General features: G+C 39.1%; 1 long non-coding RNA gene across 2 annotated transcripts; it reads left to right on the forward strand.

The window, feature by feature from the left end:
• Positions 1–1,081: 1,081 nt before the first annotated feature.
• LOC138068029 (uncharacterized) lies at positions 1,082–12,936 on the forward strand. 2 transcript variants are annotated; one of them, XR_011142550.1, is made up of 4 exons: positions 1,082–1,204; positions 1,464–1,533; positions 3,602–3,725; positions 5,224–6,014. It is a non-coding gene; the product is annotated as an uncharacterized lncRNA (long non-coding RNA). The 2 variants fall into 2 exon arrangements; XR_011142551.1 differs by lacking the exon at positions 5,224–6,014 and adding an exon at positions 12,583–12,936 and having other exon boundaries at positions 1,127–1,204.
• The last annotated feature ends 2,300 nt before the right edge of the window (positions 12,937–15,236 follow it).

Below are 15,236 nucleotides of genomic sequence, written 5' to 3' on the forward strand. Positions count from 1 at the left end.
TGTACTCAAATATTTTATTCAAAGGAAACAAAATAAAACTACTTACCCCAGTACAGCATTCATAGTCACAGCGATCTTTCAGATGAGGCAATAGATGAAACAGGACAGCAGCTGCTCCAAAGCCAGGAACTGCTCTTTCCCTTTTTGCCTTAGGGTTGAACATATCTGTTCATTTTGTCCAGTCAGACAGCGGTCATCTGGCAAAAGCTTCGATATTCTTCTGCAACCGGCACAGAAGAGCACTCCACCCTGCACCGTGCGGATCGGGAAGGACCAGCTCCCTTGTTCTTTTCAACACAGCTACAAGCAGCATCCATCAAAAAAGGGTCCAGGCGCAGTCCCTTTCCAATAGCTAATGGGTGACGCACGGTCCTTTTCTCAGTCTTTTGTTCCTCTGAGAAATATTTGTTTTCTGCAGGCTAAGGAGGAACCAAATACCTTTCCCGACGAAGCACAGAGGATACCTGCGCCGCCTCCCCGCGCGCCGTCCAGTCGCGTACCCCCGGCTGCCTCAAGCTGTGGGGGAACCGGACCGAAAGCCCCGTGCGCGGGCTGCCACCGCGCCACACTGTGGGGACGCGCGCGACGGGCCCTGCCAGCACCACGGCCTGCCAGGCTCGGCCCTGCTCGACGCTCTGCCTTTACTCCCCTTTCTCCTCACGGTCCCGGGTGAGCGTCGCAGGCAAAACAGCTTCAACTCCGGGAATTTTTACCTCATCTCTTGCCAATTAACACAAACTCCCGGCTGCTGATTCGGGTAACAACAAGACGATAACCAAGAGGCAACTCTCCTCGCTCCTCCTACTCTCCGCTTCCCTCGCGCTCTCCACACAGCCTGTCCCGACCCCCGCCGAGCGCGGCAGCGCAGCAGACTCTCACTGCAAACTCACCGGCTTCCTTCCCATAGTCTTTTCACTCACTGCTTTCTTCCTCCCGCTCCTGGCTCCTCGGTGTCCCCGCCGGGGCGGCTTAGCCACGGGCGCGGCAGGCAGGCAGCGCCCCACGGCGGCCGGCGGCAGTTTTGGCGGGAGAGGGGCGGTCGGCGCCGGCCGGAACCGGCCGGGACCGGCTGGGACCGGCTGCGGCGGGGAGGCGCTGCCGCCGGCGCGGGGCGCTGAGGTGGCGCCGCGCCGGGAAGGCGCCTGGTCGCCCTGCTCGAGGTGGCGGCGGGTCTGGCGGCCGCCGCCGGCTGCTCTCCGCAAGGGTAAGCCGATGAGTGAGCCGGCAGAGGAGTGGTGTGAAGCGCTTCCCGGTTTAAAATAGGCTAGGAAGCTACTTTGGACACTTGTGAAATAAAATAAACCCTGTCAGGTTGTGTATTACACCTGTATTCCTGTAAGGACTGCATACAAACTAAGTTTCTAGTGCTCATTGAAAAGAAAATAAATAAATAAGCCCTGCTTTACTAGAGATTGACTTGAGAAAATAACGTCAGCAGACCATTTCTCTTAATATCTTTTCAGGAGTTTTTCTGGAACAGCATCGTTTTTGACATACGTGTTTATCTCAGTCTTCAGGGAAACCTCTCATCCGGTATGTTCTCCCCGACTCCTCCCCGGCCTACGTTTACCCATGCTTACGTCTTTGCATGTACTGGAAAAAGATTTTAATTCTTAAGTTTCTGCTGTCTTAGTCATATAACTAATATTTGGTGGGAAATACTTTTGAGGTTTTTGAATCCCCATACACAATGGAAATAAAGGCAGAATAAGCTGCTGGCCAGACCTCTGTAAGAAGCTTCTGTTAAATATATTTGTATTTATAGTGGCAGTTGTCATGTGAAGCGTACCAGCTTTAAAGCAACCAGAAATCCAAAATACTCACCTAATAATTTAGTTGTATCTTGCTTCAGGAAAAAGATATATTTTTCCCCTGAATTCAGATTCAGTTCCAACTACTTTGAAACTTATAATTAAATGAATTTGGAATGAAAAAAAAAAAAAACAGGGAATATTTTTGTATTTTCTTATATTGAATCAAACCTTACCCACAGGCTGTACTTTAGACCTACTGGCAAGTAAACACATTGAAGGAGTGTTTCTTCCATACAGAGAGTTTAGGAAGCATATGTAAAAATAGTTCTGGTTTTGGCATGCAGCTGAAAGAAAGGGATGCGCAAGAAGAGGAATTTTGTTTGATATTATAACATCCTTCAGATAGTCAGCTGCTATCCAGTCATGTGATGAATGAAATTTAATCACATAGAAATTTCTATTCACTTAATCCTAGAACAAATTGGCCTTTGCTATATTATAGTAAAAGGGAGTCTCACCTCTACCTGCTAACAGACAGAAAATGCCCTGCCCCCCCACCCCCGGGTCCTTCCTTGCTGCCTTCATCCCACTGAGAGTAAGAAGATGCAGCAACTATACTGAATTAGGAAGACCGATGAATTAGCAGCCTTTTATCAGGTTTTTCCCCTGTTCCCCAAAAGAAAGTTCAATCAGTCATTATAAAACCACAGGAATTGTAAACTCTAAAACTACAGCTTCTTCCCGAACGTCTTTCTTGACGTCAGGAGTTCAGAACACTGCTACAGATTTTAGTCAAAACAGGCTGAAGCACAGATGTATTAATTTTATGCATGCAGTGGTTTATACAGTAGGTGGGTGGTGGTGATGGTATTTCTGAGAAGAAAATATTCTTGTAAAAAGAAATCCAAAACACCGTTTGACAACTGAGCATTTTGGGTTAGAGTCTGTTTTTTTTTTTTTTTAAACAAATGCTTGAGTAATTTTTTTGTTAGAAGAGCCGTTTTGTTCAGAAATCTCTTTAATGCTAAAAATTGGGTTTCATTCAAATTTTAAACCAGCCTTTAGCTATGTCACCTACAATGACAGTCTTTTTAACATCCTTTTTTGTAAAACACATACTTTGAGTAGTCTTATAATTTGTGTAGCCAATTATACTGTAGCAGCTCTACATGTTGATATTTTTCACCTTTAGTAGGAAACATTAATAACATAAATCTGCCCTTCATTTGCGGAGAAAGGGACATCTTTCATTCTTTTGTTTATGATGGCTAGGAGAAAGGTCAAATGGGGTACCAAAATTTGTTCCAGGCCTCTTGAGAGACTTTAAAAGCATGAAAATCTTCGCAACTTAGAGCAGTTACTTAATTCTGTACAGACTACTGCATTTATCACAAGGAACAAGACCTAACATTTTGGTGTTAGCTGCTTTGCTGCAAGGAGAGGACAGCTTATGTCATGAACATTATCACATCTGCAATATCAGATGGATAAGGAGTGACATGCCTTCAACAGAGTGGACGGAGCATTCAAATCAACTTTGTTACTGAACTTCGTCCCTATAACTCTGTGACAGCGACCTAGTTGCATTAGGTACATTAATTAATTTTAAAGTAGACCTTGGTGCAATTTAAAACAACGAAGTATTAGGAACCCCCTCAGAATCATAGCATCCCATTTCCAAAAGTAATTTAGAGATTTAAAACCATAACATTGAGAAAAGATCTGTAGATGTTACAAAGCATGTTACAAAGCATGTTACAAAAAGCATTAGAGCACTTCTCTGAAGTGGCATTTCTCCTTCAGCAAAAGCATTTTATTTACTGCTATTGTTTCTATCATTTGTCTAGCATTGACGGCATTCCAGATACTTGAGAAAAGTCTTCATGGCAAACCCTCCTGCTCACAAACCTGATCTAAAAAAGTTATGAACCTCTGAACAGATACAGGTGGACAGCATGAATGTATGGCAAGGTAGGAGCCAAACAGGTTCAAATGGAACTTGGTCAATAAAGTTGGAAGTTGTTTGCTGCTATCCTTTTGGGCAGATAGACCCATTGGCCAATTTCTTCCTTGAGGCTGTAATTATTTGCATTTGCTGTTCACAGTTTCTTGGAAATGCTACAGTCAGTTTTGTGGTTAGTTTGGTTTATATTTCAGAAATTAGCAAGCTGCTTCCAGAACCTGCCAAAGGAATAATGCATATGTTTTTCTGTCCACTCTAATTTGTAACTACTAAAATTTATAGGGAAAAAAGCGATTTGCTTGTGCCTCCCTGCGTTACCCACGTTTATTGCATGCCCATTTATTTGGGGTCAATTTACTTTCATTCATAAGACATAATGCACAGAGTAACTCAAGTTTGGAGAGGCTTCATTGGGTGAAGAGGTTTCCTGGTAGTCTACTTTACCAGTGACATTTTTGACTTCAGTGCAGGAAGACTCCAACTTACATTTCTTTACTGCAGAAATCTGTCAGATTCTCTGAAACTGAAGTGTGTCCTTCCCCCTACCTCTACCTGCAAAACTGTGCAAATGCAAAAGAGTAACATTTATAGTCTGCATTCTGGTACTGACGCACTCATATAAGCATTTCAATCACATATAATTAAGCTGTCAACCCTTAATTTAGGGAGAACTGTTGTACTACGTAAAAAAAGAAAATATAAATACCAAAACAATGTGAGAGAAAAATAAAAAGAATTATAGCTATGATCTATTTTTGTGGCCAGAGAACCTCTTTCTTTTCTCATTATTCCAGTTAAAAACAGGAATGAAATTGTTTAACATTTCAGCTGAAAAAATCTCAAGCATATTTGATAGGGGATTTAAATCTGCCTCTACCCTACTTGTGAACAGGTGGCTAACCCTTAGCATAATATAATCACTGAAATAATAAAAAGGTAACTATGGTTGTTAGGATCCAGTGTTATAGAGATACACAAAATAAATCACTGTTCCAAAGAGCATATAGGGTAAGTCACTTGGAATGAGGTATAGAAATGAAAGAGAGGCAGGTCCAACGTAGAGTGGAGGTGGTTTACATTTTTATGAAAAACAATTTTTAACAAAAATTGACATTTTCTTTCAAATTATTACATTTTCCCCTAAATGTCACTAAAAATTTGAACAATGTTAAGGGAAAAATATCTTGGACAGTTGTGATAAAAGCTGATTGTGCACTGTATCAGTTAGATAGTATAGTTTGCACACGCTGTGCTGTACGACACCGATGGCTTACAAATGCTAAGTGTCACTTCATCGTCCAAATTTCAACATGTTCTGTATTATGATTTGTTTTGGTCAATTTAATTTGCTGCATGTTAACAGCTTCCAAAATGATTGTTGTTTTATCTATTTACTTTTATTCTGATCCTGAATGATATGTTGTGCCTGTAATCTAATCAACTGAGCCACATTATGAGCCTGTGAATAGGCTTTCTTTTCATACAGCCAATGTTATCTTTTGGTAGGCTTTGCACCCCATCAGTCTTCTTTCTATTCCAAGAGATCCTCGCCAGAGGTTTCTGAACAGTAAAAAATACATAGGAGAAACTACTGTTACAATTATCTTCTGACTTTCATTAACTGGGGACTGACATCAAGAAAACGGTTTACTATTCCAGAGCAGATAATGTGCTTTTCCTGCCTGAAACATAATAAGTATATGATTATCCTTTTGTAAAGCTCTTTGGAAATCAAGATCATGATAAAACGCCACAGGTCTCAAAGTCTATAGTAAGTGAGATGCCAAAATGCTTCTGGGAGTCGGTGGAGGTTTCTCCTGCCCATTGGTTTAACATCAAATGGAATTTTCAAAAGTCTCCGAGATCATTCAAGATGCTCGACAGCTGAATTTCAACATTTCTCAAATTCCAGGAAGATTTTGATCTTTGGCCTCAGTGGCATCAAGATATATTTCAAACATAAATAATAACTGATAAAATTAAATGTCTTCACTGACCCATTTAATAAGCTAAGCGCCAAGTGATTTCCTTTTTTTATGCTGGAGGGCCTACCCAAGGAAAAATGTTTTATAAAAAAAATTGTGATAAAGAATCTGATCCAGTGATTTTGATTATTTCTGTAAAAGCTAGGAAAGGATCTGGAGTGACTTTTCAGTAATACTAAGAGGTATCTTGCTCAGTGAGTATCCCAGTGAAGCAAACCTGAAAACAGTGGGATTTATCTCAATATTATATTCAGTTCAGTACTTTGATTGATTATATTTTCATTGCAAGGACAGCCAATAAAAGAACAATAAATACAGAGTTTGGGGTTTTTTTTTGAAAGAGACCTTTTTAAAGAGATTAGCAAACTTCTGAACATGGTCATATCCTCTGTTCAGTGCCAGGCCAGGTACATGACACATTACTTGCATGACAGATGATAGTTCACAATTTCTGAAATCTTCTTTAGAAGACTATACACAATTTTGAGAAGGTAGACATAGATAGCACTCTCTCATTTGAATGAATTAGGTACTGCATTCTTCTAATTGCTATGTCTTTTCCAGGCTGGGCAATCATAAAAGGAAAAATATTAGTCCTAGAATGTAGTACAGTTAGACACGTGAGGCACCTAAGTATCTCTCCCTACCAAAACAGTAGGGCCAGGGAGAGCTGGGATATCCAAAGAGACCGCAGCAGCTTACAGATATTCCCAGGAAAAAAAAAAAGGCAAATTTCTAATACTAGAAACGTGTCATATTGAACAGGTATCTCTCACTAGTTGCACCAAACAGTTAACAGTCATAACTTCTTTGAGCAAATTGCTTTGTTGCATTTTACATGTTTTCAACAGACTTACTGCAGTAACAAGGAAAGCTCCTCTAAGGAAAGTTGCAATAGTCATATTTCTTTGTAAAATATGCAGAGAGTCTTTGCAGAAGCCTTACAAAGAAATCTGGGTAAGTCCTGCAACTGCACAGGGGAAAATGATTTAAAGAAGAACACAGAGAGAAACACCTCTTCCACCACTAAAAATAGATAAATAAATAAATAAAGATCACTTCACAATACCGTCATGTATTTTTCCACAGCAGAAACTTCAGAGCAATCAGAACAAGACAGCTGGGAACTGATCTGATAACACAGTTAATATGAGGCATTAGAGATTAATTCTATAAAATTCAAATCTAATTTGTTGGCCTTTATTGACCAACAATTCAGTGTTAGGTGAAGCATTGCAAAACAGACTTCTTGTCATTAATCCTATCTTTCAGAAAGGCAACTAGGCAACAAGCATATCTCCTTATCAATACTAGATGCGCTGAGAAAAGGTAATTGCTTGGTGAGATACTGTCTACAGAATGAAAGGTCAGATTTATATTGGCAATAATGTCTTTAAATTGTAATTAACAATAATTTAACAGTTTAGCTTACTCTAAAGAGAAAGGTTACAATTAAAGAATTATAGAAACATATTTTATGATAGTACATTTCCAGTGCTATTCAAACATCCAGATGCCCTGGTGCATTCCTTGGCCAGTTTAGACAAAATGGTCTGGCCATTTAATGGATGTATGGCAACATGCATTTAGTTCATACACAGCCATTTACAAATGGGGCATGTAAAAACAATTTAATAGGTTTCAGCTGGCATCTTGAGAATTTAGCCTGCAGGGTATAGTCTAGCTACGCACCCTTCTGATGGCACAAAGCAGATGGAAAGTTTACTTGCATGTTAGAAAGAAGGAGCACTTGCCTGGCTGAAAGCTAGCCTAACAAGGTATTGTACTTGGCCTCCCAGGCAAAGCGGCAGGGCATCCTGAGAGAAAGGAGGTATGGGATCATTGGAAAGCCTTTGGATTCTGGCTGCTTGTCAGAACAGCCACACAGAGTGCCTCACTGCATTAAATGATTTGAAACAGGGTTGAATTTATTCCCAGGATCTGAGATTTTCAAAGGCAGACAGACCCTCCATCAAACATAACTTGGCAAGACGTAGAGAATGCAGTTCTTTCATCCCTGAGACATTTTCAGCTGAAGTCCATATGTTTTCAGTTATTGTTCATATGAGTAAAGTGTCCTTTGAAACAAGTTGACGATGTCTCCGTGTTACCGCTTTACTCCATTTCTAAGACTCTCAAAATGCTAATGAGCCTGTCATTCCAATTGCCCTAATACTTACCTGTTTTGGGTGTCAGGCATAAAATTCAGAAGACCTTTGACAAGATGTTTTTTGCTGTTATACAGTAATACAAAAGCCTATTCATAAAGCCTATGCATTTGTCAATACAATAAACAATATTATCTCTCAGAAGCTGAGTTCCTTATTTGCTGTGATGCTGTTAGTACTTAACAGAGTTCTAACAGATGAAGTGAACAGAGCATTAGGAAATAGATTGCCTTCATATTAGCTGTTTGTAAAGATAAACGTAAAAAAGCATTTATATTTGCCAGAAATGTTAGTAACTGAAGATGCCTTTAATGTCCACCCATCCTAAAGGGAAGGCATATCAATTAAATTTGAAAAACAAACCATCTACATAGTAATGGCTCTAGGTTAAAGCCATCTCCCCTTTGAGCATTTTAGTACATATTTATTAAAACAAACAGAAATGTACCCATTTTTCAATTGCCTTAATGCAACTGGATAATAGACAGTAATAATAATTGCTTTTTTCAGGTCTGAGAAGACGGCCTGAATTTTTTTTAAATATTCATAACTATGGCTAGCATGATGACCTTTAGGGTGCTCATTTATGCTCTATTATTTCTGTGTCTTGGCACATTCAGCGAATGCATTCAGGCGATAGAACTACCCTTGATGCAGCTCTGAGGTGATAACGTTTGTAGGGTGAACTAGAGAATGTTCAGCTCTTCTCTTGTTCAAAGAGAAAGAAAATCACAGAGGTAAATATGTAGATGAATTCTCTCAGGACCTTCCTGTCTAGAGTTGGAAAAGATAAGAAGTCAAAAGAAAGGGATAGGGATGTCAAAAGTTTGAGAGGATGAATAGAATAAGAGATGGTTTTCAATATCAATGGTTATAGGTATTTTCATTTATTCTGGATGTTAGCCACCTGTGGAATCTAAGAGATTTGCTAGAGGACAAAACTATCACTCTTCTGCCACTTGAGAACTTTATCTAGACGTTCAAAAGCAGCCCATGTTCAGCAGGAAGTAATCAATTGCCTCCTCTTATGTTATGCCAAAAAGCCATTACTGCACATGAATCATGAAAATAAAACTGATCACTAGCAGTTTGAAAACAAGTTAAGTGAGGTCATACCCAATATAGCTCTAAACTTCTCGCAGAGAGTTTGTGAAGGAAAGTTATTTCAATTCAATATTGCCTTATAGAGCAAACCCTGAAGATGATCACCCCCAGATTCTGCTGTATCAGATCAGTGGCTGGAATATATTACATAATTAAGAGCAGAAAACACTCCAACATCATCTACTACTTTTCTCCTGTAACCTTCAGTCCAATAGCAGTGGATACTGTATTCAAACTGCATTAAAATGTTAGTCTGTAGAATGCGTAGTTTGCGCATAATGAGCATTCATGAAGGTCACATAGTTTTTAAAAAAAAGTTTTTAGATACATCTAAATGATCATCTAAGAACGGGAATTGTCAGTTAAGCTTACAAAACTGAACATTGGAGAATGAAGAGACACCTCCATAAGTGACAATAGATACACTATATTCACTCCCTTTTCCCCTAGTTAATCCTCTAACCTAAATGAGGTTAGAAATAACCCTCATATTTTTGGAGTTTGTTCTTCAGTCTTAACGAATAATATTTAGAGATGATCTAATCAGGTTCATATCACAAGCAGGCAAAACAGAAGAGGCTTTTCTGAAATGATCAGGGCATACAAACATATTTCTGGCACCTAGTCCTGCTAATTACATAATTAAAAAAAAAAGTTTGTAACAATGGCTGAAGGCTTGCACTCTTAAAAGGACCACACTACAGGAAGATTGGCCTCTATTGTTTTGTATTGTGCAATAAGTTTCAAAGAAAGTCTTTGTGAGGTATGAAACCATCCATTATTTAAGGCTGAATCCTCATAAATACAGATATATTTATTTGTTAACACTTTTCATCTGAAAATCTCAAAGCACTTGGCAGAAGAAAAGGATTTTTCACCAGATCCACAGTATAGCTGCTAAAATGAGACACAAAGTGCTTACCTCGACCAGATTCAGACGAAAAGTCTGTCACTCAGCTGAAAGTAAAAATCTTTACAAACTTCAGTTCTTAATCATCAAGTCTTTTGCTTTATTAAAAGCATAGTCAATTGATGGATTTCTTAGTAAGTGGGTACATGGACTAGAGACATTTTTAGTAAGTTGTTTTTGATTTTTATTAGAAATCACACTGTAAATCTCTCAGTCTTATTGTAGATACTACATCTCTCTTTTCAATTTATCAATATGTTTGTTAGTGACTGACAGGGGCTTTTCCTTTAAAATTCTTTTGCTAGAAGTATGCACTTGTTCCCATGCTTCCTGTTTTAAACATTATGTACCCTAGAAGTGTATTTGCTAGCCGGAGGCAATTCAGTATGTGCAGATTACATTTTGACTGCAGTAATGAGCACTAAATCTATATAGTTATGGTATATATTTTTAAGGGAAAGACTCCTAATAAACAGCAATGTTTCTAGATTCTAGATTTGCCCAAAGCAAAAATGATAATTTTGTTCGTATCTCCAAAAAATCACCAATATTTTATTTTTACCTCGGGAGTGATACAGAAAGAGTTGTGACACAGTGTCAAAACTTGACAACGGACTTTTCAAGAAAGCACTTTGATCATCAAAAACCCTAATCATATTTATACTTTTCCTATGATATTTATCATTCATCTCCTTCCCACTTTTACGAACTCTAATCACAACTAGACTTAAAGGATAGAACATATCCTTTTCCTAGCAGTCTTTGCTCATTACCAATATGCCATAGTTTTTTAAACTTTGATATATTGGTTTTTGTAGATTTCATCTGAAATACAGATATTAAAAGACGTATCTTAGCACTTTTCATAAAGAAGAGAAAGGCGTAGTTTAGTTGCATTGACAAATATATGCAGTTAGCTAGTTCCCAATTATTACAGAATCCCATGCCTGGGATGGTACATGGAGTTCACCCAGAAATACTGACTTCAACACTGGTAGGCCTCAGGCAAAGGTAGAGTCCGTCTTTAGGTTTTATGGTGGGGGAGAGGGAGAAGATGAGGTGCTTTTGCTCTCGAGGGAAGCAGCCTTTCAACTGAGGGAGACTTGGATTTTCTTCCTCTTATACGCAGGAGAATCTTTTGCAAGATTCCACAGAGAAACAGCATTTTAAAAAAGTCTGAAGCCTATTGCTACAAATGGAACATTTCTTAAGTCTTAAAACTTAAGACACATTAAAACATATTGGCACCAAGCCTCTAAGGAAAAAAAAAGTTGATAATATTTCTTAGTGCACAGCTGAAGGTAAAGACATGTCTATACTTAAATATATATATTTAAATGTAAAACTGGTTTTAAAATAATGTTTATAACTACAGACTCTAGTAAAATTATTAAATGTAGCTCAGGTACAAATGGAAAAGATAAAAAGTATAAGAATGCTACCCGTGTGGCAGGTTATGTAATGAACCCTGAAGAACACCGTTTATAGTAGCATTTACTAGCTAGGTGGTGTTTACTCAGCAGCTTCTTGGTGTGTGCAGCAGCTTCTTGGCGTGTGCAGCTATATATGGCATACTAAAATTCAGGAGCAAAGCCTGCTCCTACTATGAATGATATCATAGATGGAAACAATATGTGATAATCCAAATGAATCAGTTAATGTGATGTAGCAAAGACTCACTTAAAGCCTTGTAATTAAGTACCATTTAATTATTATAATTAGGAAAAAAAGAACCCAAATCTCTTTGAAAGGAAACTGCTGTGTCCTTACTTGTGGTCAATGTCTGAAACAAATGCAATAAGGCCATTGCAGAATTCAGCAAATTTATTCATGCAGTTTCTACTATTACAGCTCTGTGATTACTGCCAGAGTTCAGACTTTGGAGGTGGCTTTGCATAAATTTGTTTAGCATAAAGTTCAGTACTTCACAACAAATTATCAAAAAGGCTACCATTGAACCTTGAGACAGACATGAAACTGAAATCTGAAAATGCACTTTTACGATATTTGTTTTTTTAAAAAAACAGCTAACACTATTGATAGAGACTGGTAATGCCTGCTGACTTAAAACGGCCCAAGAAACAGCCTAAGCAGAAATCCACATTAAAGTTAGTTGTGTCCTTGGCCACAAAACAATTAACGTGCTAGCTAAAAAAACCAAAACATTTAAATATATGAGAGTTTTGAACAGTGTTTCCAGCTGAAGACAATTTTCTTTTCTATAACATGTAAGTAGAAGAGCTAGACTATAATTGTGCCATCTAATTTACATAATTCAGCTATTTGTGTGCAAGGTTTACATGCTGCCCTGTGAAACAATCAGGGGAATGTAAGTAAAAAATGGGAGATAACACTATACAAAATGGTCAGTCAGAAAAAGGAAAACAAAAGTGACTCTCATAGACTAAGGGTTTGCAGGAGAAAACAGAGTTGGGTAGCTGCTGTTTTGCTCTCAATGTTTAACACAAGGTCCAGAGAATGCACATGGAGCCGAGAAACTTAAATCCTGCTCAGTAAGTTCTCCATTCTAAGAAGTGAAATATAAAATCTTTTACAGCTTCTACAACTTCTAGAAGCCTCTCCCCACCATAGTCCCTGGAGCAAAGTTCTCTTTCTGGGACCCTACCCAATGGCAATTTGCCTTTCGAAGAAATATTGGAGTTTGAGGGGTCTCCTTTCCATTTCCTTCCACTCCCAGGTGTTTGCAGACCTCCAGGCACCAGTGGAACTGAAAGGCAATTATGAGTCGACTTCAGCCTACACATCTGTAGCCATTATTTCTCCTTCAACTTTGGAAGATTCAGAACCAGATTGCTTTTATTTTCTTTTGCTGCCTATAGGTGGGGATTTCTGCAGCGTAGATGTGCCCTGTTGACTAACAGGTGAGGTGCTATTATGACCATTATGCCACACAGCAACCCAGTAGAAAGAGAAATTTTGCTGTGACCAGCTATGCCAATTTTTGTACATCTGTTCAGAAACTAAAGGATTTTAAAATAGCCCTTAAATGAACAAGGTACCCATCTTTCAGCTGACGGAGGCTATAATTTGTTTTGTTCGTTGGAAGCAGTAAGGGGTATCCAAAACACATATATACACGTGTGTTTTTTAAGTCTTGATTTTGAATAACAGACAGCATATACTGCTAGCATTCGTTTTTCTTATTAAAAGTAAGATTAAAAGGCAGGCTGTTTTGAATCTATTTCTAAGAGGAATAAATGAACAATTTACTTCCTGGTTTACTGCTGTGCCTTTTTTTTTTTCATGGTCTCTCCCCCATTGATTAAGAACGACACATTAGTATATAATCTATATATATAGGCAAGTACAAACCTACTTTTGTTTTCTATTGATCCGTATGTGACTTTGCTTAGATGACTAATACACATTTTTAAAAAGGAATCACATACTCTTTATAGATTTTCTTATGCGAGGGATTCCACTACAGCTGCGCTGCTGAAAAATTTCAGGGCCAATTTAAGATGAGACTTCTAGGCCCCTCTATATTGCCAGATGAGCACTTCCATACTGTGAGAGCTGGATACCTGCTCTGACTTCATACTGTGCAAAACCTGGGCATGCACCAGCTGAAGCATATTCTAAACGGGAGCCTGGCCCTGATAAGAGGGACAACAGCTCTGGACACCCTGCGACCTGGGATGCTGCTTCAGGGCCTACTTTCTCCTCCCAAGGTGCTTCACTTGCTGCAATGCAAGGTAACCACTGGAAGTTGCCTTAGTAGAGGATAGATCATTCTGTGAATCACCAATTGCATCAGAGCTGCTGCATCTCACTGCCCTGTTTGACAGGATGTTAAACATTCTTTTTTCTGTTAAATATTTTGAGGAAGGGAAAGAACTTTTTGTGACCAGGAATATGAGCTATTGTTATAGTACAGCTGTGAAAGAGGCACATACAGTTCTACAATGTCAGGCAAGGTGAAGCTGGGAAGTATTAATGCCATTGTACTGGTGAGACCTTGCCTGGAGTAGACTTATATTTCTGATCAGCATGAAATGGCAGGATGACTGGGCAGACTGGTACATGGGAAAGCCTTTCTTTAGGCTACCAGAAGAAGAAGTAGGAGGAGGCAGAAGAGAGGATGGGATTCTCTCTAGATGCAGCAGAGGTAATTCCAGGGAAAAGGAGAGCTGAGAAGATGTCAGTGGCATAAGACTAAAGGCATAGACAATTGATAACACGTTCAGCCTGAGAACTAGAAGAAAGTTTTTAATGATCAGAAAAGCAGGATTCTTGGACAGGAGAGTAGAAGAGAAAACTGGCACAGGAAGGAGCCCAGCAGTCAGGAGGTCAGGAACAAGAGGGCAATAATGCTTCCTGGAAAGGAGTGCATGTTGATGTGAATGGCCCCAGCACAGAGACGGCACATTTGAGCTGCGGCCTTGAAGGGGACTGGAAAGTCTTTCTTTTTGTCTAAATCTCCCCTTCAGTAAGTTTCTTCAGGAAGATAAGTATAAAAGCCGACTAGAATTACTCTTCGTTATTTCATGACTACAGTGCTCCCACATTTGCTCATATCTTAACCGGAGATCATCTGAAGCATACTGGAATTTGTAGCTGATCGTGTTAGAACCAAAATGACTCTTATCTGTAGTTTGCCAAAAGACTCCTTGTTCCAGAGACTTTTCATTTGTTTGGAATAGAGTGCGTGCATCATATTGTTGTGTCATCGTGATCTCAGAGCCAGTCCCTGTGACTGCTTATATGTTTTTGTTAAAAGATGTTTAGCAACATCTAGTCCCTTTTCATATGGTACGATCTTAAAGTGGTCAGCTACTTCAGCTTCTGTTGAGACATGATTTATCTGAGATGCTGTGCCTGATGCTTAATGATGCTGTGCCTGATGCTGTGCCTGTCTTCCCTTTGTACAGTGTCTATCTAGTACAGTACAGGCCAGAGTTCGTAACTGGGGCTCTTAGGTACTTGCTCTGTACAAATAAGTAATGATTCGTTTCAGTAACAATAAGAGCTCCTTTTCAACTAGCAGAATGTGATAGCCTTGTTCCACAATCCCTGTTTGGACTGCCTCAGATAAGATGCTCACCCCCCTTCCCCGCCCCCCCCCCCTTTTCTTTTAACTAGTAAAAATGGTCCATAGTAAGACAGTGGCTTTCTACTTCACTTTCAGCCAACGCAGGGAAAACACAACTGGGATAACAAAGTGAAGCCCTCCAGCTGTGATTTCTTTATTATATAAGGGGTTACTTAAAGTAACTGTGGGCATTTTCTTAATTACTTTTTTTTTTTTTTGGTCATTTTTACAGTCTGGGACAAAATTAGATGTGAGATTTGCAGAAGTTCTCAATTTTTATTAAGACTGTTCCCATTCCT

Source organism: Struthio camelus, chromosome 8 (assembly GCF_040807025.1).
Source record: "Struthio camelus isolate bStrCam1 chromosome 8, bStrCam1.hap1, whole genome shotgun sequence".
Lineage (NCBI taxonomy): Eukaryota > Metazoa > Chordata > Aves > Struthioniformes > Struthionidae > Struthio > Struthio camelus.